This window comes from Rhinolophus sinicus, linkage group LG05, assembly GCF_036562045.2.
Source record: "Rhinolophus sinicus isolate RSC01 linkage group LG05, ASM3656204v1, whole genome shotgun sequence".
Lineage (NCBI taxonomy): Eukaryota > Metazoa > Chordata > Mammalia > Chiroptera > Rhinolophidae > Rhinolophus > Rhinolophus sinicus.
This window is the reverse complement of record NC_133755.1, coordinates 157,859,665-157,884,490: the sequence shown is the minus strand read 5'-3', so window position 1 is coordinate 157,884,490 and position 24,826 is coordinate 157,859,665. Positions and strand designations below refer to the sequence as shown.

At 38.4% G+C, this 24,826-nt stretch overlaps 1 long non-coding RNA gene across 1 annotated transcript in view; it reads left to right on the top strand.

Annotated features, from left to right (window-relative positions):
* LOC141571714 (uncharacterized) overlaps positions 1 to 19,497 on the top strand; it is a 226,762-nt gene extending 207,265 nt beyond the window's left edge. Inside the window, exon 5 of the long non-coding RNA XR_012496749.1 lies at positions 18,536 to 19,497. This is a non-coding gene — a long non-coding RNA (uncharacterized LOC141571714). The remainder of the gene's footprint in view (positions 1 to 18,535) is intronic.
* Positions 19,498 to 24,826: the final 5,329 nt, after the last annotated feature.

Here is a 24,826-nt window from a genome sequence, read left to right as displayed (position 1 = left end):
AGGAGTTATGCTGGTGACTCTGGATCCCCTTGGTGGTGGTGGAGATGATGCTTTCTGATCTGATTTGCAGCTCCACTTTCCCACAAGTGTGAGCTGTAAACAGATGGGTCCTCTAACTGGACGACTTATTAAAATAGCCCATCAGGGAGAAGGCAGTTCAGTGTGACTGATAAAAGCCCAGGATGGAGCTAGACTCCCTGGGTTCTAACCCTCACTCTAGTTAGAATAGCACCTGTTAAGCACTGGCTAAGTATGTGCTATCGTCACACAGACAAATAATTTCTGAAAACGTTTCAGAATACTGTTTCTTTGTGAATTTAAAGAGCAATCTGTAGTGAATAGCTTAGCGCCTGATACATATTTATAGGTAGGAAAAGTAACATTTATGCTTAAGACCTCTAAGACCATTTGTGCTGAGCGAGAAGAGGAGTCAAGACTCATTGGTGCTTGTTCCTCAGCCTCAATCTCTTGACTCCACATGCAGGCTTATTGCAGCTGAGCATCTTGAATTGCTCAGAAAATTGACACTGCTTTCCTATTGCTTCAATTCTCCCCATTATTTCACTTGACTACCACACTGCTCTTTTCCTATTGCAAATGTTTGTCAACTGGACTATAGTACTTAATTTCCTTCTTCAAAATGACTTGGAATAGAAGAGTTGTCATCAAATGATTTCCATATAATTATGTAACTATGAGGAATAGAATTAAGGAATCAAATAAACTATATACAAATAAGCAGAGAATTTTAGCATTAGCATTTCTTGTTTTAAAGATATGCTCATTGTGATAGTCTCTTTTTTGTTCAAGGGTACTTAGAGTAGCTCTCGGTAAATTTGGATCACTGAGAACAGTACTCCTTGAGTCACCAGATAGTCTGTGTGGTAAGTCAGTCCTGGGGTGGTGTCCTGCACTGCATCTGCCAGTGTGGCTTTGGGGATCCTTGCCAGGCTGGTTAATTTAATCCAGATATTAAGAAGATGAGAATCCTATTTTGAAATGTGCCAAAACTTACCCAAAAAAAGGGAGACTTTTATCATCATATCAGGTGGAAGTTGTGTGGGTTTAAAACATTTCTAGATTGTCTATGAAATTTAAGAAATTATTTTTATTTTTTCTGAAGTAGTAGGAGAATGAAGTGCTGTCTAAAGTAGAGAAAAGAAGGACCATTTGAATAATAGAATTATGAACATTTTGATTAGAAGAAACTTAAAAGATCATCTACTTCAACAGTTCATAAAATGTTGGCATCACTTTAACGGTATCCCTGTTGGCTATCACTTTTTGATATAGCAGGAAATTACAGATAGCCTGAGGAGCCAAATGGACCTGGTGGGCTTAAATACCAGTCCCATCACTTCCTGGATATTTGACTTAGGTCAACTTGATTAATTTTTATTAGCCTCAGTTTCCTCATCTATAAAATGGTGCATAAAACCTGCCCTAGATGTGTCAGTAAAGATTAAATGACATTTTATATATATATATATATATATATATATATATATATATCACTTACCACTATGCCTATATGTTCCTTGATAAATGCCATGTAAAGCACTGAGGCATAGTAAGTGCTCAATACAACTCAGAAGCAAAACCATACAAAACTCAGAGTTCTATGAGCTTTTTTTTTCATGCCTACCTACTTTGAAGAATTATTAGGAACAAATTTATAATATTTAAAGCACCTCTCACATGGTGAGTGCTTTATAAATTAGAAGGGTCATTATTATTTCTTCCAGATGATCACTCTACATCATTTATTCATTCATCAAATATTTATTACTGTATGTTAGTGGTTGGAGGGAACCTGATGAATAATACACTTATGTTTCCCATCCAAAGTCTGTCGGCAATTGATTTGAGCATGAAAGCCAGAGAGAGGCCAGGAGTTTGGGGGTAAGTACCAGGTACTATTGACTGAGCAAGATCAGACCAGGACAACAAGACTTTGGGATAGGGGATTACGAAAGGGAATGAAGAGTTTTTCACATTTTAAGTCTGAGATGCTCATGCAGCATTGAAGTGAACGGTCACGGAGATAATGGAATCTATAAGGCCAGAGATGATATTTGGCTGGAGGAAGTCATGGGTTCATTAACACACATATATGACATTTAAAACAATGAAACTGGATGAGGTGCTGAAGAAAAAAATGTGTAGGAAGAAAAGACAGCCCCAAACTGAAATCTGAGGAGCTCCAACATTTAGAACTGGGTGGAACACAAGTAACTTAATAATACCCCAGGAAGCCGATGTCAGTGCTGGATGTCTCAAATGTTTAGGATGTTTTATTTTGAGCCTCCCTCATTGGAATTTCAAAATACTCGCCTTTTTGAGCAATACAGAGAAAGTTTGTTCCTTCAAGTAGATGAAGAAGGCTACCTGCCTGCCTTCTATTGGACTTTTTTTTTTAGCCGAAAAATATCCATATGTCCTGGAATGTGGCTCAGAAGCAGATATCATCCAAATCTTTCTCTTCAGCTTGACGAGCCAGCCACCTGCAGGACTCCTAGGCAAATACAGAGTGAGATAGAGCAAAAGGAAAACAGATAAAGTACTTTCAAAATCTACTACCATGGTCTTAATGAATTATGACTGTGGCTATAACTAACAGAGCAATTGTATAAAGTACGGAAATGGTCTTTTAGAAAAATCAATAAGGCTAAGAGGACACCTTCTATTGTCAGTTGTGCTTCCAGAAGCTTTAAAAATATGGAGTGGGAAGGCATGATCTGGCAACATAAAAACAACTGTAAACCAGCTTGACTTCCTCTAGAATTAAGTCAGGCTGTTCATGTTTCCTTCCTGAGTTCATGACTCCAGCCAACTCATCTGTCTTTGCCCAGTTCTGGGTTTTATTCCCATTTCATGACTCTGATTCAGTGCCTCTGTCACTCAGCTGTATAATCTTATATTTGGACATCCATTGATTGACCTTAACATTACCCCAAACTCTGCCCTCCACTCTCCATTTGGGATCCAAAATTTACCTACTACTTCTTCAGTTTTTAGCCCAGGTTTTGATCTTGCTCTATCCTGGCATATCTAAAGAAAGCCATATGGAAAACAGGTACTGGAGGAAAAACTGTAGCCATTAGGCAAAGGTGAGATTTTCTTCCGTTCTCTGTGTAGAATGGGAGATGTATCTGCACTGGTTTTTCCAGACACCTCTGAATATTTAACAGTGCGGCTACCCAATAATTTCTTGACCAAGAGGCAGCTGACTAACCAAGTCAGACCTGTGAAGTGTGGTCTCCAGGGACTCAATATCTGACCAGATAGTTGGTTGAGGTTGTTCTACTCAAGGAAGCATGCCTCAAAGCTGAATTATACCTCCCTGTGTGATCTTGACCATCACCCAGCCATAGGACCATAAGCTGGGCTCCATTCTTATGTGGCTCTTCTCAATACCGTTCTAAGTTTCACTCTTTCATTGATCCCTCCTAAGGATATCTTCTACCTCTTTCCTCTCAAGTCCTGGCTACGTCAGAATGATCAGGAAGAGTTTATAAAATACAATATATATAGGATATTCTTTAGGAGATACTGATTCATTAGGTCTCCGGTGCAGCCATAACTCCATATTTTCTAAAGTTCTTTTTAAAGTGTCCTACTCCTGAGTAACCAGGTTTGGGAACAACACTTCCAAAGAATGCAAGGCAGGGGCATGAAGTCATCGGTCAAGGGCCACATCTGCCCTCATTCTATCCCGTTAACACTATCCAGTAGCCATGTTGTCAGTCTGTTCCCACTCTGGCCATTAGTACTCTTCAGACTGTTCTGGTTCTCAGGTCTTAATGGACTTATTCATTACTCATGATTCTCAGATCTCAATGATTCTTTTGATTCACTGTTCTAGTTCACTGAGAAAAGGTACTAATTTTGTTTCTGTGGTTTGCTATGGGATAAGGTGGCACAGATTGCACTCATCAAATATACATGCACTCATGACCCTTCTTAGCCTTTCCCCCCTTCATGTTACTACTAGTTTTATCCAAGGGGTTGGGAGCAGTGGAGACACATGTCATTTCTGGACTGAGGCCATTAAGAGCTGGTGTGACTTTACATCCCTTTCCTCCCCTATAGCAACAACTTTGGAAGCCACATCTTTAGATAGCATCATCACAAGATAGAGAGAGCCTGTGTTGCTGAGTCATGGATGACATAGCGTCCCTGTCAATCTCCATCAGTCTCTATGTGAGACTGCAAATAAGCAGCAAATAAACGTTTTATACTGAGGCACAGAGATTTCAGGATTAATGTGTTACTATAGCATGGCCTACCCTGTCTAAGATGAAACACAAACAGCGACTTTTAGGTAAAGTGCTGCCAAGAGAACTAAGCCCAAGCCATCAGGACCCACATTCCTAATTTCTTGTTTTCTTTCCTTTCCAAATAACACACATACAGCTATTTGACAGCACAGAGGACCAATCATGCTAGTTACATGGGATGAAATAGTCGTGCTTAATAGTGGCAAAAACAACACCACCACCAAAAACAACGTAGCTTCCACTTAAACTGTGACTGACATTTCAAAAAAGTCATTTTCAACTATTTTTTAAATTCTTTGAATGTTTACCTTGACTCGTGTACATTCTACACCAAAGGTGGCAAATTCAGGTGGGAAACTGAAATGCATGAAATAGGCTGATATAAAACAATGGGCAATAGTGGGGCCTTCCACATGGAACATAACAAATAGAAAAAAGCCTGACCAGCCAAAGGTACTTAAAGCAAAGAATAATAATAAAAGAGCTCTGGTTTAAATAAGATGCTGAAGTCCCAAACACAAACCTGACACAGCAGCTATGGCCTGAACCTGTAGATACCCACTGTAACTCTTGTCAGGTCTATGAGTCATTTTTGAAATTTTAGTATCCATATGACTAAATACTATACAATGTATACTATGTAAAATGCAATGTGGAAGAACAGTAACTGGCCAAAAAAAATTAAACATATATATTTAAAGTTATAAAACAGTTACAGTATTATGATTTCTAAAAATAAAATGCATAGGAAAAAGACTAGAAGTAGGATCCATGTACCTATTTAACAGAGTTAACTACCCACTTCTAGTTAACAGAATGGGTATCTTTGGGTTGTCAGATTATGGGGCATTCTTACGGACGTTCTTTTATTTTTGTGTATTTTCCATCTCTTCTAAAACAAACACATATTGTTTTAGTTATCACAAAAAAACACGTTTCCTTAAAAATTTGTACTTAGGAATAAAGGGCAAATATATAAATATTTTAATGATGAGATTTTCTGATATATTTTTTAAATTAACTATATAATTTATAATGTGGTATATTGTGTGTGGTGTATTTTAAGTATAGTAATGGCTGTACTAACTTATATAAAAATTAACCTTGAACTGCCATTCATCTAAAAATTCTAGTTAAGTTGAAACATACATATCTATTATCCTTTATATATTTCAGAAGGAAATTTTGCCCATTTTAATGATTGTCATTACTACCTTACAACAGAGAACAAAACCACAACTTAAAAACATAACCAGTATGGGGACAAGCTATAACAGACAATGAAAAATACCCTGTAATTACAGCTACCAAAAGAACACAAATAATTGAGAAGACTTTTTGTTCTACAAGGTTTGCTTCACTGTCTATTCATTGGAATGGCTTGGCATTTGTGAGTTCACAACTGGCCTGAGGCTGGTTCATTAAACCGTAATCTGATTAGGACTTTTTGTTGCTTTGTTCTCTGTATCCTTAGGGGGCAATTTTGGCTGAACAGTATAAATTTTTGCCCCATGTCAGGTACAGTAACATAACTATGCCTGTGTAACACATAATAAGAACATAATTCTCAGGCATCAATCCTAAAAAGGCAACTCTAATTAACAGAGTTCTACTTCTGTCCAAATAACCTTGAGCATATGAATTTTGCTTGTAATATATATATGCACCAAAGCACTATCTATGCATTTAGGTATGGATAGCCAGATGTATATAATTTCCCAGAACCATTACCAGTTAAATTGCTTTTTAAAAAAAGACATATAAGCTTTCCTAAATGTTATTTATCTAAATAAGTTAAAATTTGATTTAATGGAATTTGGAGTCGGAGAGCAAGATGGGCGAAAAACGTGGTAAGGAAGGTCATTTGTCAGCAAAGATGAACGCAAACTAAGGTCAGTTAGAGAAGGAGAATCACACAACTATCTGGAAGAAGACTTAATTAGATGTAAAATACAATTAGGACTCAGTAAAATCTTCAATATTGAAAAGCAAGTATGAGTCATCTTACTATGCTGGTGGGCAGAAGAGATTGTGGGGCACAAATATGGCCACTAACTCAATGCTATGACAATAGTCACTGCTGGATTAACCTATAGACATAAATAAACATCAGGAATGAATTCCACTTTAATGAATTCACACAGAATTTTATAATCAAGAAATCATCTAGAAAACAATAGTTGTTATGCTATCAGCATATATATATATATAGTTGTTGTTGTTAATTCAAAATATAAAATTGTACTTTTGTTTATATACTTAACAGCTAGAGGCTCTTAGAGTCTTATTCTGATCCTGGCAACAATTCAGGTGAATAAGGAATGAAAATGAAGATACATGTCAGGGTAGGTTCCCTGACTCCAGTATGTCTGGATGAAACATGGTTTCTGATAGAGGAGGGCACGCTTTAAAGATCTGGCAAGTTCTAGAATGGTTGCTTCTGAAGGCTGTGTGAACTCTCCAGCAACAGTGCAGTTACAGTCTTCATGAAACTTTCCTGACAGCCTGCCACCGTCTGCACGTGCAGCCCTCAGTTCCTGGAGCAGCAGCCAGTTTAAGGGAAACTTGTGCTACATACACTAAGAGGCATTTTAATTGCAATTGGTTTTGTACCATTTACACTGTTGAAGGTGTTTGGTTCCTTATGTACTAGCTTAGAAGCTGAATATGAAAAATGTATGCCAGACTGCTGTCAACCTGTGAATGATGGCAGCATCATATGATCAAAATAGGCATGATGACAGAGTCATTTGATCTATGAAAGATCTCAAGTCTGTAATGACACCCAAATGAACTGTCCTCAATTGAAAGGAGCCAATAAATTACATTTTAAAATCTAGAGAAACACACCTGCGTTTCCTATCATTGTAATAAGGACTCCAAGTTTTAAGTTTGCAATACAGTGAAAGAAACAGGAAATCCATCTCTATCTTAAACTTCGGACCACTGAGGACTTGAACATAGATCAAAGAAGCCCCTCAAGTCTCCTGATTTTTCCGTTTTTGGTGCTTCCATACACTCCTAACAGTAACAAGCTTAGTTCCATGAGACAACTTCTGGGCCAAAAGATAAGACTCTCTCCCCCAAATCACATTTTCTCAAATATTTTTCAAAGCTGAGCTATAAGCTTTTTAATAGAATTATGCAAAATAGCCCTAACTCAAAATGTTTTCAGAACTAAATACCACTTTGAAGAGTTGCTGTGTTTGCAATGTCCACATTAGGAAAGGAAGGCTAGGAACTGCAGGCAATGATGACACCCCAAACTCGGGTTATATTTGTCCCCAAGGTTATTTTGTGCAAATGTAAAGCAACCTCTGTTTCTGAAAGGTCAAACTCGCTGAGATGAAAATGCTGACAGGTCATTAGGGGATTATCCTCCTGGCAGAGTAGGAGCACAGCTTGAATGCACCTCATTCTTGATCTGAACCGGATAATGGGATAAAAACATCTAGGGTACAAGCCAGGGCAGTAAACAGTGAGACAAAGAAACTTACATCAGTCTTAAATCTGAGGTGCAAAAGTATATTTCGTACCATGGCTCGGTATGAAAAAATTTTCTATTTCCTCTTAAAATAATGGCAATCATTTTCTTTTAAATGATACTCAGGGAAAGATGCCTGTAAACATTTTCTTTCAGTATGACACATGCTTAGGGTTTCAGCCTGGGTAAGACTCCTTGTTTAACAGCAGATAAGTATATTCACATATGGAGGCTATACAGTAGAGGGACACACCAACTGTTCTGATTCTGCTATTCTTGAGACTTCTACATGTGTGTGAAACAAAACCCCAGGTCTGAAGTAGCTACAGGCCCAGGGCACGGTCTTATTAAAGTCACTCCTTAGAGTAAGTGGCTGATGAAAGCAGTGATTTTTTTGGACTCAGATAATGTAGCAACAAGGAGATGGTGTTAAGTGTACAGCGGCAATCTTCTCTGTTCTATACCGAAAACTTGCAGATTTGGGCCATGAGGCATGGCTCCAAAGTAGCTCAGGCCCAGCTGCCCTCTGAGATGTCCTTTCCTTCAGCTGTTCCTTCTACAAGGTGCAGAGCCTCTTCTCCTAAAAGCAGCGCTTGACGATGGAGTGTTTGGCAAAGCAGCCTCAGGACAAAGAAAGGACACGGAGAAGAGCAGCACACGAAACTTTTGCTAAGTGATGATTTATACCCCAGTTCCACTTTCCGAGGGTCACAAGCTGAGGATGACATCGATTGCCAGCCTGCCAGCCTGCCTGTCTAATAATGAGACCTCAGCTGAAAAGCCAATCAACTTTCAAAAATTCATTTTTTATCATTAAAAACACATACAATGATGACGAAAACCCCAAACTCCAGCCCTTTCTCTCTGCTAGCATCATGCCTGCCTGCCCAGGCACTGTCCCTAGGACATGCCCTTCGAAGCAGCTCTGTGCCTTCAGCTGGGAGGTTAGTTGCTTGCCCAGAGGTTGTTTGCTGTCATCCGCCTATGCGATGTGCACACTCAGCTCCACTCTCCGCCAAGGAGTTAGACTCTGGAACACCGACAGTCTCAGATATGTAATCTGGATTTCCAAATCAAATTCCTGTACTTCTGGTATATCCAAGTGTCTCAGCCATGGTAGGTTTACCGTCACTCTCTCAGCTGCTGTGCAACTTCTCTTGCAGTTCACTTGATATTTACCTGGCTTTAAAACTGACAGCTCTGGTCAGCAGAAGTGGAGAGTTTCATCGTCGATTTATTTTTCCCACTCATGTTCAATGATGACTAGAAGCCACTTCTACACTACTGCTCTACAATTTGTCCTGTGTTTGCTTCTGGGATTTCTTCTAATAGCACTATTCAGAGGAATAACATGAATATTATGAAAATGGAATCAGTTTTCATAGTTTAGCATGAAGTGATGGTGTTCTTTTGTTACAAATTGCTGAAGGCTGCAATTTGTAGGTAATTAGGTAATCCGTGTGAGGTTTAACTTTCACATGTGTTTTCCCCTCAGAGAAAAAATGTTTTTATAAACAGAAATTCAACTATGGAAAATTAAATCAAACCCAAAACACACGTACTAAACTAATTTTGATCAGGATAGCACCATCCTCTCTGCTGCGACATATTTCTGAAAAATACATGGCTCCCCACTTTGGTCTAAAATAATGACAAGTTATGCAAAGAAAATAGATAGTTGTTGATGGATTATTTGGGTTTTGTTTTATCAACCTCTCCCAAACTAACAGGGACAGATAAAACTGCATGTTCTTTTTCAAGAAATTTCTGCGACAGGGCTTTCAGGTGGGGTCATATTACAACTCTAAATATGAGTAACATAGCAGAGGGGAAAGGTGTTGTTTTGGCTGGTACACGTGGGTATTAGTTGCAGTCTTGAAGCTAACGGAACATCCATAGACTCTGGGTGGAATCCAGAGAAGGCTCTGATGCTCTATCCGGTTCAAACTGGTTTGGGAGCCTGAGTTAGAAGTGCTAAAAGGGAACAGAAAACAAATCTCCTGATTGGCTGCTTTTTTGAGCATCATTACATAGGACTGCAGTTGTGGAAGAAGGTCAGGAATGACAAGGAGACAGGATTGTGCCTCAGGGAAACACAGAGATCAATTGTGACTATGTATGTTGACTGTATCGTAAAGGTGATCATACATATGTGTGATTAAGTGGATTTTTTTCTAATTTTGCGGTTTTCAGAATTTTAAAATTCAGCATAGTAGATTCAAAGTAAACCGTTTTGCATTGTTCTTATCATCTTCTTAATGTGCCATTTGATATGTGAGCAATATTAAATATTAGCTTTTTCTTTATTTTTTGCCTTTCCTGCTAGACTATAAATGCTAAGGAACCTTTGCTTTATTTATTCCTCTAGCCCTAAACCTCGACCAGTGCCAGGAACATAGTTGTTGCTCTGTAAATGAGTGTTGAATAAATACCGATTAATCTCTTTGACTTCTATGTTCCATGAAGCTAATTGATGACATACCTATAGCTTCTGAAATAGCATTACATTATTCCATAGTCATTGAATGCCAAAGGCAAAACCTCTACAGATTTTTCAAAAAACCTCTTTTATTTTTTTCTACATAAAATGCAGATTACTAACATCTTAAGAAATTTAATATTGCTTGAAATGAGTTGAGGCCTCCTAACTTGGAGAATTACTGGTTGGTTATCAATTTTACTGCTTATGAGATTGTTTCTTGAGTGGAGGCCAGAACTAACAATGGAATAGAATACTCTTTCCAAAGTTCTCTTATGAATGCACCATCCAATTAGAGAAAGCTGAGAAAACATTAGTTCAAAGTGCTTTCAAGAAAGCGAAGTCACATTTTGCACACCAATGGAGTGCTGCTTTTATTTCATATAAGGACACATATCTGTTTTTAATATAATGTTGATAGAGATATCTTGTTACTGCTGGAAACAAATGAAGACCAAATGTTCTCTTACCACTTGCAAACTTCAGCCAGTAAGTTCTGGGTTCTTGCAGTGGGCCTAAGCCTCTGCTGGCATGCTTTCCTAAGAAGGCAGGTTTCTGCCCTCCCCATCCTCCCCCCCAACTTCTGATTCAATGGGTAAAAGTGCCGTGCAGAAGTCAGATATGTTTGTAATCATGCCATGAGATTTGCATGCAAGTTGTCTGCAGACTTCACCTTGAGAGAAATAAATAGAGAAAACCCTGATTTGTAGAAGATCTTGTAAGACCCAGGTTTCCTCTGAGTTCAGCTCTCACTCGATTGTAATTTAGGTATCTGGCTGCCAGACAAATGACTGTATATAATGATTATTAGAGAAGTAAAATGGCCAAGAGACTATTAGAGCATGCTAATACAGTTCTAACAATGTTTATCTTTTCCATTCTTCAATAGACTGAGGCTTCTGTTTAGGTCAATGTTACAAATGTTGACAGAAGTCAAGTGCAAGAAAAAATATCAATAAAAATATTTATTCTTCATTTGGCAAACCACAAAATATTTTCTCTCATTTCATGTAATTTGATCCCCAGAGTAACTCTGTGAGGGAGTCAAGGCAGGTGTATGTTAATCTAATTTTGCCTATGAGGAAACTGAGGTCCAAAGAGATTCTCACTTATCCAAAGCCAGATAAGTTGATATAAACAGCAGAGTGGGCATCCCTCATGCCTATTTTAGTGTTTGTTCAACTACCCTTCATGGTCCCCTATATATATATCAAAATACATTTCCTAATTGCCTTTCTTTTTTAACTCTTTCATCTCTAAAGACACTGCATGGGGACCTCTTAGCACAGTGCCCACCTCATGATAAATAGGAAGAAGAAAAGGAGGATTGGGTGTTATTATTGTATATAAGATGAATTGAGACAATGTGTGTGAAAAGTGCTTTGTAAGTTATACGACATTATACACACACATATTATATGCATATATACATGTATTATGATCATTAATATTGCTTATCTTTCCCTAGGCAGTAAGGCTTCAGAAGGGAAACTCCTGAAACTTACTCTGAGTGTTAGTTTAAAAAGAAAATAGCTCGCAACAACAAATTTAGTAATAAATCATAGGAGGAAGGAATATATTCAGAAAGAAATACTACTTTAAAGTAAAAAACTAATTCGAGTATGCTGAACTTTGAGTAACTGCTCAAATGTGATTGAAGTTGAATTGTAGGAGGAGATATATGACTTGTATCCAAAACATTTCTCAAATGGCACATAAATAAGGGTACATACACTTAGAATTTCTCATTTTATTTTCTCAGAAAATTTCTTGTAGTTGAATTTGAGTCTGCCTGTGAGGTTAAGCACCTCAGAGGAATCATGCAGGTCAGCGCCTGAGCTGTGAAGTATCCTGACGTGACCAGGTCTGAAAGTATCTTTTACGTCCTGAAAGCAAGGAGGTATTTTTCAGCAGGCTCCTTAGCCTACTTCTCACTGCCTGATAAGGGAATGTAATGTAGACTGCCTCACCATCTTGTTATTTTTGTCTCTTAATCTTTCCTGGTCTCTGCACTTCATCATTTTGCCCATAATTCTGCATTGCTAGTTGTAATCAAATTTCACCTTGGAAATGTCAGAAGAGCAGGAAGAGTGCAGTTATTTCAACAGCTGTTGCTCTGGGCTCTTCTGCTGTGTCATGGTGAGAGGTGTGGTGAGACGTTAAGTTGAATTATCAGAGTCCTTCCCATCAAACAAATACTGCCTAATACTGGCATACATAAATTGTGTGACTCATTGATCTAGCCAATTCTTCAGAATAGGAATGAAATAAACATCAACTTATCACAAGGTCATGTCTATGTGTACATCAGGATAACTTTGCATAAAGGTCTGAGGGACTTGAATGATGTATTTCTCATCTGCTTGAGTCTGAAAAAGAGAAAACAAACAAAAGAAAACTTATTGCTGACAGATTCATAGATGCCAATGCATCCTGCAACAAATTCAGATTCACATTATTATTTGGACCCTTCACACATTTATGGTCTGGATTGGCTCTAACTTACACCAGAATCTGGATCAGATAATACCAACGTGTTCACTCAAATTATTGGGGGAATCAACAGACAGTGCTTCATTGATCCTGACTAAAATGGCTGCTCAAGAAATTAATAAACCTCAGCACCCCCTACAAGCTTATAAATCTCCATTATCCAACACCTACCTGATATCACAAACTTTATGCATGCATTCAAACAGTATTTGAGAAACAAAATTCAACATGCTACTCTAGGATTTCCCACTCTTATGTTTTTAAGGGAAATTTAAAAATTGCTTTGAAATTTGTGCTTTCCCATCTTCTTGAGCCTTGTGAGAATTTTGAAAGCAAAATATATTTTTCTGTGACATTTCTCCCCAAATAAAGACATGAAAAAATACCTTTAAGATGTTCAGAGGACAGAAGATACTTGGTCATATCCAGGCCCACTAATCTGGGTCTTTTGAATCAGAAAGAAATAAAAAAATGTTTCAAATTCTTTACAGATACATAGAACTTCAAGATGAAGCAGATTTCCCAGTCTTTCCTCTCCCTTCCACTCCTTTCTTCCCATATCTGAATACTCTTTAAAGTAATAAGCATCTGCCCACAATAAGAGTTCTCTATCCCAGACCTGGAGCTGCACGAACCTTATCTCATTGGGAATTTTCAATCCCTAGAGGTATTGTTTATCCACCTTGCAGATGATGAAATGAGGGTCAGAAAAGGTAAGTAATTTGCCTAAAGCAAAGAGAGCTAGGCAAACAAATTTGAAGTCAGGTCTGTCTTACTCTAAGACTGTGTACTGTTTCTGTGTCTGCACATCTCTGCAAGTGATTTGTTGTCCAAAGACACCGAACTTCTCTTTGATCCAGAGTCTCTACTTACTAGTTATTACCATGAGCAAGTCTTTCCTAAAAGGTCATTTTCTTTGACTGAACAATGGGAATGACAATTCTTGTTTCTTACAGTTCATAGGATTGTTGAAGAAGTGAAATGAGATAACTTAGACATAGTGCTTTTATAAGCTCTAAACACATGCAAATGACAGATGTGCATTAGTTAGGATTAGGTTTGGCTACAACACAGAAAAGTCCGAAATGACTGTGGTTTACGTAAGAAAAAAATATATATTTCTCATATGGAGGATGACCTGAGGTAGGCAGTCCAGGCAAAGCACGGACGATTCCCCACGTCCACCATCCAGAGTCCTTCGGTCACGTTGCTTTCTTCCTTATGGCACATCGTGCTACCAGATGGCCCCATTCACACTGACTATGCTCAGCAGATAAGAAAAAGGCCAAAAGAAAGACGCATCTCCTCCCTCAAATGTTTCTTCCTAGAAGCTGCACACAACTTTTCTATATTCCCCATTTTCCCATAATCTTAGACTACCCATTGAAGCATATAGAGACATACAAACTATGCTTAGAAAATGGGATTAATAAGGCTTTAAATGTAGCGTGTCTTTTTCCCTCTGAGAGCATAAACTATGCTTTTAGAGTATTTCTAAGAGAAGATACTCATCAGATATTATCCTCATTTCACAGGTTGCATATGTGAGACACAGAGTAACTTATAGGGTTTAGTGAAAGGCACACAGTTGGTATATAAATAAAATAAAAAATAAAATATAAAATAAGACATTTGATAGTTGTAACTTCTACACAATTTTCTGCACGAAACACAAACATTAGATGAAAATATAGAATTCACCCAACCAGCCAAATGTTGGCGGGAGAATAATCCAAATATCCTGAAGTATGACTTGAATTTGGCTTTGAGAAAACATAACTAAAACCAGGGTTCTTTTCATCAAACCAGAATGCTACAGCCAAAAATCCAATAGTTAAAAAATTGGAAGTAGGGACAAATAAAAATTATAGCTGCATACTCCCTCACCTCTGTTGTTCATTTTCATTTTCTGTATAACAATTTTAAAAACGTAACTTCTAATGATTGACTCTGGGACAAGCCCCTGCACAGGCCCATACATGACTGAAAACTTCACCAATGATTTTCACTGTAGAGTACATCCTCACAATTTTGAGATATATGTAACAAGAACCTCAAGGTCACATAACTTATTCATGTCTATAACAAATCATTTTTAAAATAAAGTATACACATTATAGTGTAGAGTAAACCATTGTGCGTGGATTTTAGGCTAAAACACAAACTCCAAGATTTTGGCAGATGCCTAGGTTTCATCTCCAGGACAGCCAGGGGTCACTTCACTTTCCTTTTATTGCGATGTTTTCAAGACTGACTTGAATACTGTCTGCAGAGCTTCCTCCAATACCTCATTCAGGCCTCCACCTACATATCACCTCCTCAACAGTGACTTCTTCAACTGCCCCATCTAAAAGCCACACACAACCATCCATACCACTCTCTCTCCTTCACCTGTTTTAATGTTCTTGGCACTTATTACCACCTAACACTTGCTGTGTATGTGTTTCTTTCTTTATTGTCTGTCCCCAAATAAAATGTTACCTGCACAAGTGTAGGACTTTTACTTATAGATGGCTTTATTCCAACTTATTAGAACAGGGCCTGACATATTTGTGGAATAAATAAAAGAATGGGTGTTATGAATTTTAGACATTATGATAGACCAGAGAAAATAATTGTTTTGGGAAGATAATCCCATAATATGCCCCTTAAATCATACCATAGACATCTCTGACTAAGTTGATGAAAGCCTTCAGAGAGACCTTAGTAAATCTTATAAGACATTTCATTTCCATAAAGTAATGTAGACAAAAATCAATCATTTTCTTCAAGACTTCTGACTGATTTCCATTAAGGTGACTGCTTCTACAATAGTTCTTTGAGAGACTGGTAATAACCTCTTTATAAACTCTCAGAGCAGAGAATGCCACGTGCACTCATACTTATTCATTCATTTATTTAATTACTCAATAAATATTTTTTGAGTTTTTACTATGAGCTAGGAAACATTCTAGACTCTGAGGATATAGCAGGAACCAAAGTCTCTTACCTCATGGAGCTTGTATTCTAATGGGGAGAGCGACACACAAGACACAAATAAGTATATTTTGGATGGTAAGAAATGTGGAAAAAAAACAAAGGGTAAGAGAAGTAACAAGCTGAGTGTGATGGGGTGGAGAGGGCAGTTAAACTTAGAGAGATTAGGAAAGTCATCTAATGAAATAAGGGATTAAATAATTTGGAAATTTGGGAGTGTGTGTATCTTAGAGGCAGGGGAGCTCCAGGCAGGAGAAGGCCCTGAGGTAACAGTGAGCTGGGTGTGTTCTGAGACCAACAAGAGGGCAGTATGATGGGAGCTGCTGTCACAGGCTGTTGGATCATTTGAGACATTGTCGACCTGGGGCCTGTGCGTGTGGAGGGCAGTAAATGAAGAAGGCAATGGCTACTTGATAAAGTCAGGGTAACAAGGGAGTGGCCTCTTATAGGTAATGGTAGGATTTGACTTTATGCAGTGACATGGGAGACATCCACTTAGGATTCTGAGGAATGACATAATCAGACTTACTTTTTGAAAGATCACGCTAGTAACTGTGGTGGCACTAAGCCATGGGGGCTCAGAGCATATGTAGAAAGGCCAATTACGCCGCTGTTGAGAGAAAGAGTGACGTCAAAGATAACACCAGGATTTGGGGCCTGAGCAATTGGTAGGACCAAATAGTTACACAATGAAATGAGGAAGTGGAAGGAGTTTGGATTTTGGGAAAATTGGGATTTTAGATACTCAGTTATAAATAACAGAACTCCTTTGGCCTGTTTAAGCAGCAAAGGAACTGGACAGCACTCAGAGCTGCTGCCGGAGAGCCGAAGTGCCAGGCTTGGAAGCGTGCAGCTCGGGGCAGAGCCTAAACACCACCACGCGTGGCTCCAAAGAAGACTCCATGGCCACGGCCACTGGGCAGAGACAACCCAAGTCCAGAAGAAGCTCCGCTCTTGCTGCCAGGAGCTCCAGCTGTCACTGTCACCCTCACCAGAAAAAATATAAATAAATTAAATATTCCGTACACTCCTGCTTCTCAATTCCCTCTTCAACAAAGGGGCACCTGAGGGGCAGAGCCCCGTCACAGGCTGTAGAGGAGCCTGGCTTTCAGGGCTCTGGTTTCTAGCTTGAGGATTTGAGAACACAAACCCCCTAAAAGTCCAGGGAGGGCTTGCCTTCCAGCAAATATGGTGAACATCCTGAGATATTCTTGCAGTCTTTACTTTGCTCCTTACTAAATGCTCAGTGAGCATTATCTTAAAAGAGATCGTTTGTTTCTCCACCACCAGCTGTAGAACATATTCCACAAGAAATGTGTGCCCAGCCCTATCCCAGACCAGGCAAAGACCTAAAGCAAGATGATGAAAACTATATCATTGTTTGAGAAATAGTTCTGTGAAAAAAATGACAAGATATTTGAAACTTGGGTATAAAAAATTTCAAAAGAAGAATTAATAGTCTTGAGACATAGAAGGTAATATACACCATGTAAATGAATAATTGAAACTTCTTATATCAATATTAAAAATTGGAAATTTGGGAAGCCATCGTCTAGTGTTCCTCAAGAATAATCATTATTACCAGATAATTATTAACTATTTATTGTTGACATTTATTGAGAGGTTACCGATGCTAAATGCTACTGTGCAAAATGTTTACTTTTAACATCTCATTTGATTCTTACAATAGCCCCGTTAGGCATGACTAGGCTTAGAGAGCTTAAGTAACTTGTCTTACTAGTAAATGATGGGATTCCAACATGCTAAACTCTTAGCTACAAAGCTATATGCATTAATTTAATCTCTAAGAAGACTTGATGTCAAGTGAGGATCCGGGAGATACACATCTTAAAAATCTGCCTCAAATAATCTCATTAAATGTGCATTTTAACTCTGTTATTCAAGTATTATTAAAATGGTCTACTGTGTCATCATTGCTAGGAATTTATCTTTATTTATAAAAGTACACATCTTATATTCAAAGGCTCTTATTCCAGTTTTCTTTGTAAGAGGGGAAAAAAAAGCCCTAGAAATCAAATGTCAGTAGCTAGAAACCTTATCAATAAATTGTGATGTTACCTATACAATAGAATGAATTCTTTAAAATCATAGGAAGATCTTAAGATATACTTTTAAGTTAAAAATATCTTTATGGTAAATAGTGGATATAGTTTGATTCCATCTGTAAACCTATACACACAGATTTATATGCTTATAGGCACATAAAACATTTCTAGAGGGATGTATAAACTATCAGGAGAAGGAAAGAGATTTCTAAAAGGTGAGAAAGACTTTTACCTTTCAGTTTATATCTTTCTCTATGATTTCAATTTCTGCTTTGTATACAGGTAACTTTTTTCAGTAAATTCTGTGTGTTTGAAATATTGTTGAGCCTTTTGAAGAAGCTATTTTAGGCCTTCATACACTTCATTTTAAACTTTTGAAGCTGTAGAGAACTTTATATTGATCTGAACTTCATACCAAATGTGGTTTTTTTGTTTCTATTCTTCAATATTTAGTTTTAAAGCAAATTGCTTAGTGTTAATATGCAGACGTTTACTATAAATGATCATAGTTTCCCTCTGAAAAAAAGGACAGCTAAAAATGGCTAAAATGGTAAATGTTACGGTATGCATATTTTACCACAATTTTAAAAAATACAGAACTTCATAACATGAAGAACTGAATGAAAATGTAATAATCATAGCTTGGGCTTTTTTGATGCCTGCTCAGTGTGATGCTCTGTGAAAAGCGTGATATATGTTTATCAACCTGAGTCTTCAGATTTCTATAACCTTGGTGCTATTCCTGCTGATTTCCCAGGGAACTCTGAAAGAAAAGATTTGCCAAGGGCGTGCAGCTGGCAAGAGCTGAACTCAGGAGGAGCCCAAGGATTCTGAGCCCAGACACAGGAGTCTGCGTGTCAATACATTGCTTTCACTGCCTTCTGGAAATATAACTGTGACATTCCCACAGAAGTTTGACTCACTCCTACTTACACATATGTGGTGAGATGGGTAGCTTAAAAACATAAAAATTATTTCACATTAGGATCTGGGAATTTTAGGGCTGTATTTTCTGATTTATATAATATTAATTTGACGACAGTACTTGGTATTCATGGTAGGTGGTATTATCCATGTACCATAAGCAACTGGAGTACACTGGCTAATTAAATGTTCTGGCTGTGTAAGTGATGAATATAAAACTTGTTTTGTTTTCCTCTTTATTACTGAAAATATTTCTGAAATATGTTAGTAAGTCTTCTTTTGTAATGGGGTCTTCTTTTGATGAAAGAATAGTAGTGGGGTCTTCTTTTGATGAAAGAATTTCATGTGCAACCACTATAAAATCAATGGTCATTGTTTAAAAATACGTTAAGCTGAATTTATATTGAAGCTGTGATATGTCCTGAAAAATGTCCCTTTTTATATTAAATCATTAGTATGGATTTGTTTTAGGAAATTTCCTCGTGTTTTTTAATAATAGAATTTTCAAAGTTATTCCGGGTAAGTGGACTTCAGTTAATAAGGTCTGGCTACACGATAATGTTCTGAATAGTTCCACAAATGCATAATTCTTGATTTGTTGGGTCTGGACAAAGCTCTAGAGTAAAGAACATTAAATGCAGGACAAACACTGAAAATGTTGTTTGTAAAAAGAGGAGGCAGTGCTTTTATGAAATACACATTCCTGCCATCTCTTCCACATCTCACCCAAATATGCCTTGAAGAAGAGAAGTAGGTCTGATTCTGGTCTCCTTGCCCCTCACTCACCCCCTTTAATTCTCCCTTTAGGTCCACTCATGTGAGAGAGAGGGAGAGAGAGAGAGAGAGAGAGAGAGAGAGAGAGAGGGAGGGAGGGAGGGAGGGAGGGAGGGAGGGAGGGAGGGAGGGAGGAGAGAGAGAGAGAGAGAAGATCCCTAAGTGTCTGTCAAATCAACTTTCTTACCTAGTAGAGACACGCCTTTGGCAGCACTCCTGACAGGCAACAGCCCAGTCTGAATGTTAATTCTTTTAGTTGTAGGGACATCTCTGTCATGGGATATTCCTTCTTTTCTCAGACAATCCTGATTTCTATAATCCCTCTGCCCTCCAAACAGCCAACAATTGATGCTAGTTTTGGCACCTGAAGCAACTCAGCTTATGAGCACTCACTCTTCCACAAACAGACTTCCCAAAGCTTTGCGGAAGAGCTTTCCTTATCCAGTTAGGGAGCTATTAAAAATGATAAAGCCAGAGGCTGTTCAAGATTCTTTATAACCTCTGGATAAAATAGCTATTGGAATGTATTGCCTTGTCTTACGTGATAGAGCCTCTCAGAGTGAATTTATTTTTAACATAGATGGAAGAAATGCATTCTGCATTATGTAATTGAACAGTAAGAAATAGACTCTTCTCAGGTGTCTACATCCACTGGAGCTACACCAAGAAGCTACAGGAAACGGGTTTTAAACAGACAACATTCCATTCCTCCTTGCATAATGCCTAACAGAATTGTCAGCCTACTGGATAAATAAATGAAGACTGAATTGCATGCAAAAAAAAAAATAAAAATCTACACACACAATCATCAACATACTGAATGAAAGGCAGCAGGCTGACAAGAGCCCAAGATAATAAACAGGTAAAAATTTGCATAATTAGGTCTTTGAATTTATTTAGTTGTGAAATGGGTGTGATTCACTTGATTCTGGGTGTAGGTTAGGAAATGTTCACCTCTCCTAAAGTGAGTCTGGTAGAAGCCAACCTGGCTTCATGTTTTGTTAATCCCCTGGGTGTTCGCTCTGCTGGGTATTATTAGCCAACTGGTTTGGCAGGAGTTCTTTGATTTTTGCACTGATGCGATTTATTTTCTCAGTTGCCTAAACAAACAGGTTGTTTAGGCCATTGTGTGGGGAAGCCCGGAGGTGGTTTTTGGAGAAGATAGAACTCTCTTCCAAGGAAAGACTATTACATAGTTGCAATAATTGATGAGAAATGATTCTCTTGATGTCCACATCTCAGTAAGGCACTGGAGGGTGGGGAAGCAACCCTTCAGATTTCCGAGAATGGTAGAGCATCACTCATCGAACCAGTTCCCTCTGAAAAAATTCTCAGCCAAACATTTCCAAACCACTGTCCTCCCTAATGTGCCCCTAATAGATTGGAAAGGGGGTGGTTTACACTGAAACCATGGTGCTTGTGATGAAAACATCCACAATATTTTATTTGTGGGTAGTGAAATGAAATAAGTAACTAGGCTGTCTGTGGGGGAAAGCATCAGCCTTTGACTTATCAAAGTTGGAATCCATTTCCAGCTCTGCCATCATTAACTTCATGATCTCAGACCCTCTCTGAGACTCAGTCCTTAATTATAAAGGACTGTGTGACATTTAAATAACTTACATAAAACACCCAGGATAGTGTCTAGTGCCGTGGTTCTCAAAGTGTGGTCCCCAGACCAGCAGCAGCGTCAGCATCACCTGAGAACTTGTTAGAAATGCAAATTCCCAGCCCCACCCCAGACCTCATGAATCAGAGGGGGGCAGGGAAGAGGCAGCAGCAATCTGTTTTGACAAGCCTTCTAGGTGATTCTGATGCCCAATAAACTTTGAGAACCACTAGTCCTCAGAAAATGGCAGCTCTTACATAGTTCATATTAATTTAGTACTTTACAGCTTACAAAGTTGCTTTTCTACCCCAAATACCATCTACTTTTCTCAGGTTGGCATTCTCTTTGACTCAGTAATTCCACTTTGTATAATTTTCCTAAGGAAATAGTCAGAGATATTTAGAAAGATTTATGTAGTAGGTTATTCATTGAGGAATTAATCATGCAAATGAAAATTTGGAAACTGGAATTAAATAAACAATATGGAATTGGTTTAATAAATTCTGGCACGTCTACATAATGGAACACAGTGCAGCAATTAAAAATCGTGTTGTAGATTGTGTTTGTCAGAGCAAGCACTGAGAATTACCTAGGATGCTTTTCAAAATGTAGATCTATGGCCCACAGCTCAGTCCATGAGTGAGGGACCTTACATTCTTTATTTCAAACATGTTCCCAGGTGATTTTTACACACCCAAAAGTTTGAAAATTGTGTTTTAGATTAATAATTACTAACATGGAAGATATTCATGATATATTATTGAGTGGATAAAAGCATATCAAAAAGGAAATACTTAGAATAGCTCAATAATATGGCCACCATAGACATGTATGTATGAAGAAGACCATGAGTAAATATGCTAAAATGCTAAGTAATTATCTCTGGATGGTAAGCTGGCAATGCTGCTGGTGGTTTATTTTCTTCTGTTCTAAATTTCCACATTTTCTGTGTTGTGTGTAATGCAATACACACAATGAGAAAAGTCTTGTTATTTCAAAACCCAAATATATAATGCATATATCATTGAACTATGGAGTGAGAACTTTATACCTGAGGATAAAAAAAAAATTAAAAACTCGGATGTAGACACATGTGAACAAGAAATAGAAAAATAAAATTAATAAAATCAAGACATGAATGAACAAAGCAAATATACTCGTGTCTCAAGTCTGCTTGAAGAGTGGGGGCCAAGATAAATTCATGGCTAGAAACAATCCCCAGCTCTTCTCCCATCCCCTAGCTATGCCCAGTGGCTTTTGATGGAGTTCTTTTATAACAGGAGAGTGGTCCATCTTTCAGATGTGATGAAGGTGTGGAACTTTCTGACATCAGAGTCATGGTGTAAATTACAGATAAAGGTCTTGACCAGACCCCTGATTTGCCCAACGGTGGGAGCTGGCAGATAAGTGATAAGAATATCTGCAGGAGACAGTCTTGTGGCAAATGCTCCCCACCCCACTGACCAGAGCAACTTCAAGTTTAAGAACTGCTTTCAGAAAGTATATAATCACTGTCTATCCAGGACCCACCATCACGCTGGGCCATAGAGAGGATATCAGAGGTAAAGAGTGAAGACCACTGGTACAGCCTCAGGTTCAGAAGGGATCCTATGCTTGGGGCTTAATGCTCTGTGGTTACCTCTTGAAATTTTTAATAATTTTATCTTTGAATTTGTGTTTTGTAAATGAAGTCCAAAGGGACAATGGAGCATGGGGTGGGGAGGAGCTTGGTCATCCCCCCCATTGCCTCCCGCCTTCCACAGGTTGTCAGCCCACAGCCCACCACCATTGGGGCAGGCAAAGGCCTGGACACAGGTAGAGGGAGGGTGGAAGTCATGTACACCATGGCCCTGGAACCTGGGACGGTCTGCAAGTAAATATCCCTATGCTCGAGGCAGCAGGATGTCAAATAGCAAATAAAAATGACCATGACAGGTCGAGAGAGAGAGAGAGAGAGAGAGAGAGAGAGAGAGAGAGAGAAAGGAAAGTGGTTTTTCCTGCTTTTTGCAGAGACTCTGTAGGGTTTTTTTCCCTGGGAGTTGGTCCTGATGAAAACTTAGACGGATAGGTGGAATAGAGGGACATATATGGGATAAATGAAAAGGGAGGACTTATTGGAAGAGACTCCTCCCTTAATGAGCATTTCTGGTCTGTCTGAGAAAACTAATTTACCCAGAAAGGGTGTATCCCATGAAAACATCACACTGCAGAGCCAATTGTGTGGTTCAGCAAGAAGAGCACTTTCCCAGAAGAGAGACTCTAGTGATTATAGACCAAGACACAGCCCTGCTTAATTATAAGCAGTACAAGCAATTATTCCAAATGGTCTTTATATATATATATATATATATATATATATATATATATATATATATTGCCAGGACTAATAGAGAAAGTACTGGGTATTTAGCAGACAAGCTCTTTGGTTTTTGTTAAACAATGTTGGGAGGAAAAACACCATTTATAAAAATGAGTTGAGTTAACCTTTCTTCCTAGAAATTATCTTTCCAGTAACTTTCTATTGTTTTCCTTTTGAGAAAAGAATTCATTAAAAAAAAAAAAAAAGAAAATAATAAAGTGTGCTTTTTAGAAAGCATGCTATCACACTTTGTTCATTAGCATTCTGGGGAGTAAAGGGCACCCATGCACAAACAAATCACAATGCAAATGCTTATTAGTGCAGAATATACTATATGCATGTTTATAAAAATCAATTAGATTTTACAACACTTTCTAAATTACTCCTGCAGAATTAAAAAACACTTTAGATGCTCAATAAAGAGAGAAAAATCCATTAAACTCCTGAGTCCTGCTGAGTGTCTCAGTGAGAGGGAACAAGAGCTTGGTAATTACATGTGGAAGGAGTGTGTGTGTTCTAAGATGGTTTTTTCAAAGCCCTAAACCTTAGCCTACTTTACTTCAAGTCACATGGACTTCTTCCTTTCCTCAAACAAGAGAATTAGACAGGATCCGCTTACTTATTTGCATGCCTCATAGACACATATAAATGTGTGTCCTGCATTGCGAAGAAAAAGGTGGAAAGGCAATTTAGGATTGCTCTCAGCTTACTGTCAGAGGCAAAATGAATCTCCATGGAGGACTGATGGGATAGGATCTCCAGGCTCTACCCTTAGATCTACCCTTAGAACCAGGCAAACGGGACCCTAGCCTGAGGCCCAAGTTTTAGTTTAACAGGAGAGAAATCGTGGAGCCAAGGAATATGCCCACCTGGCATCATTCTTCCTTCTAGTCCATGCCGTGGATATCTTGAACCTTGAAATTTTCCTCCTAAATCTCCCAGCCTGCTTCCAGAACTGGTGTGGGCCTTTTTTTCAAATCACAGCATCACAGTGGTCAAAGGGCAGCTCTTTGCAGGCCTCCTGTGTTTGAGCTGGGATGTCACCTACCTATGAGAGTGCATGACGTCTCTTAAATTGCAAGACTAAGCAGACACTAGGAAAACAAAAGGGGCAGGCTGTGGGTTGGAGGGGTAGGGGGCCTCCTTGCCCCTGTTAGGGCTGGGTCTGCTTCCAGGAGACCAGATGCATAAGGGTCTGAGGAGCCTTCTAGGCAGAAAACATCTTAAAAGAAAGAGGGAGGGACATAACATTGACCTGATATTGGGGCCTCATTCTCTAGCTGAAAGAACGATGGTGAGGACTGAATTGGATCCACCCCTGAAATTTATCATTTATAATAATGTGAAACTCCGCTGAATTAAAACTAAAACTTATTGAATAG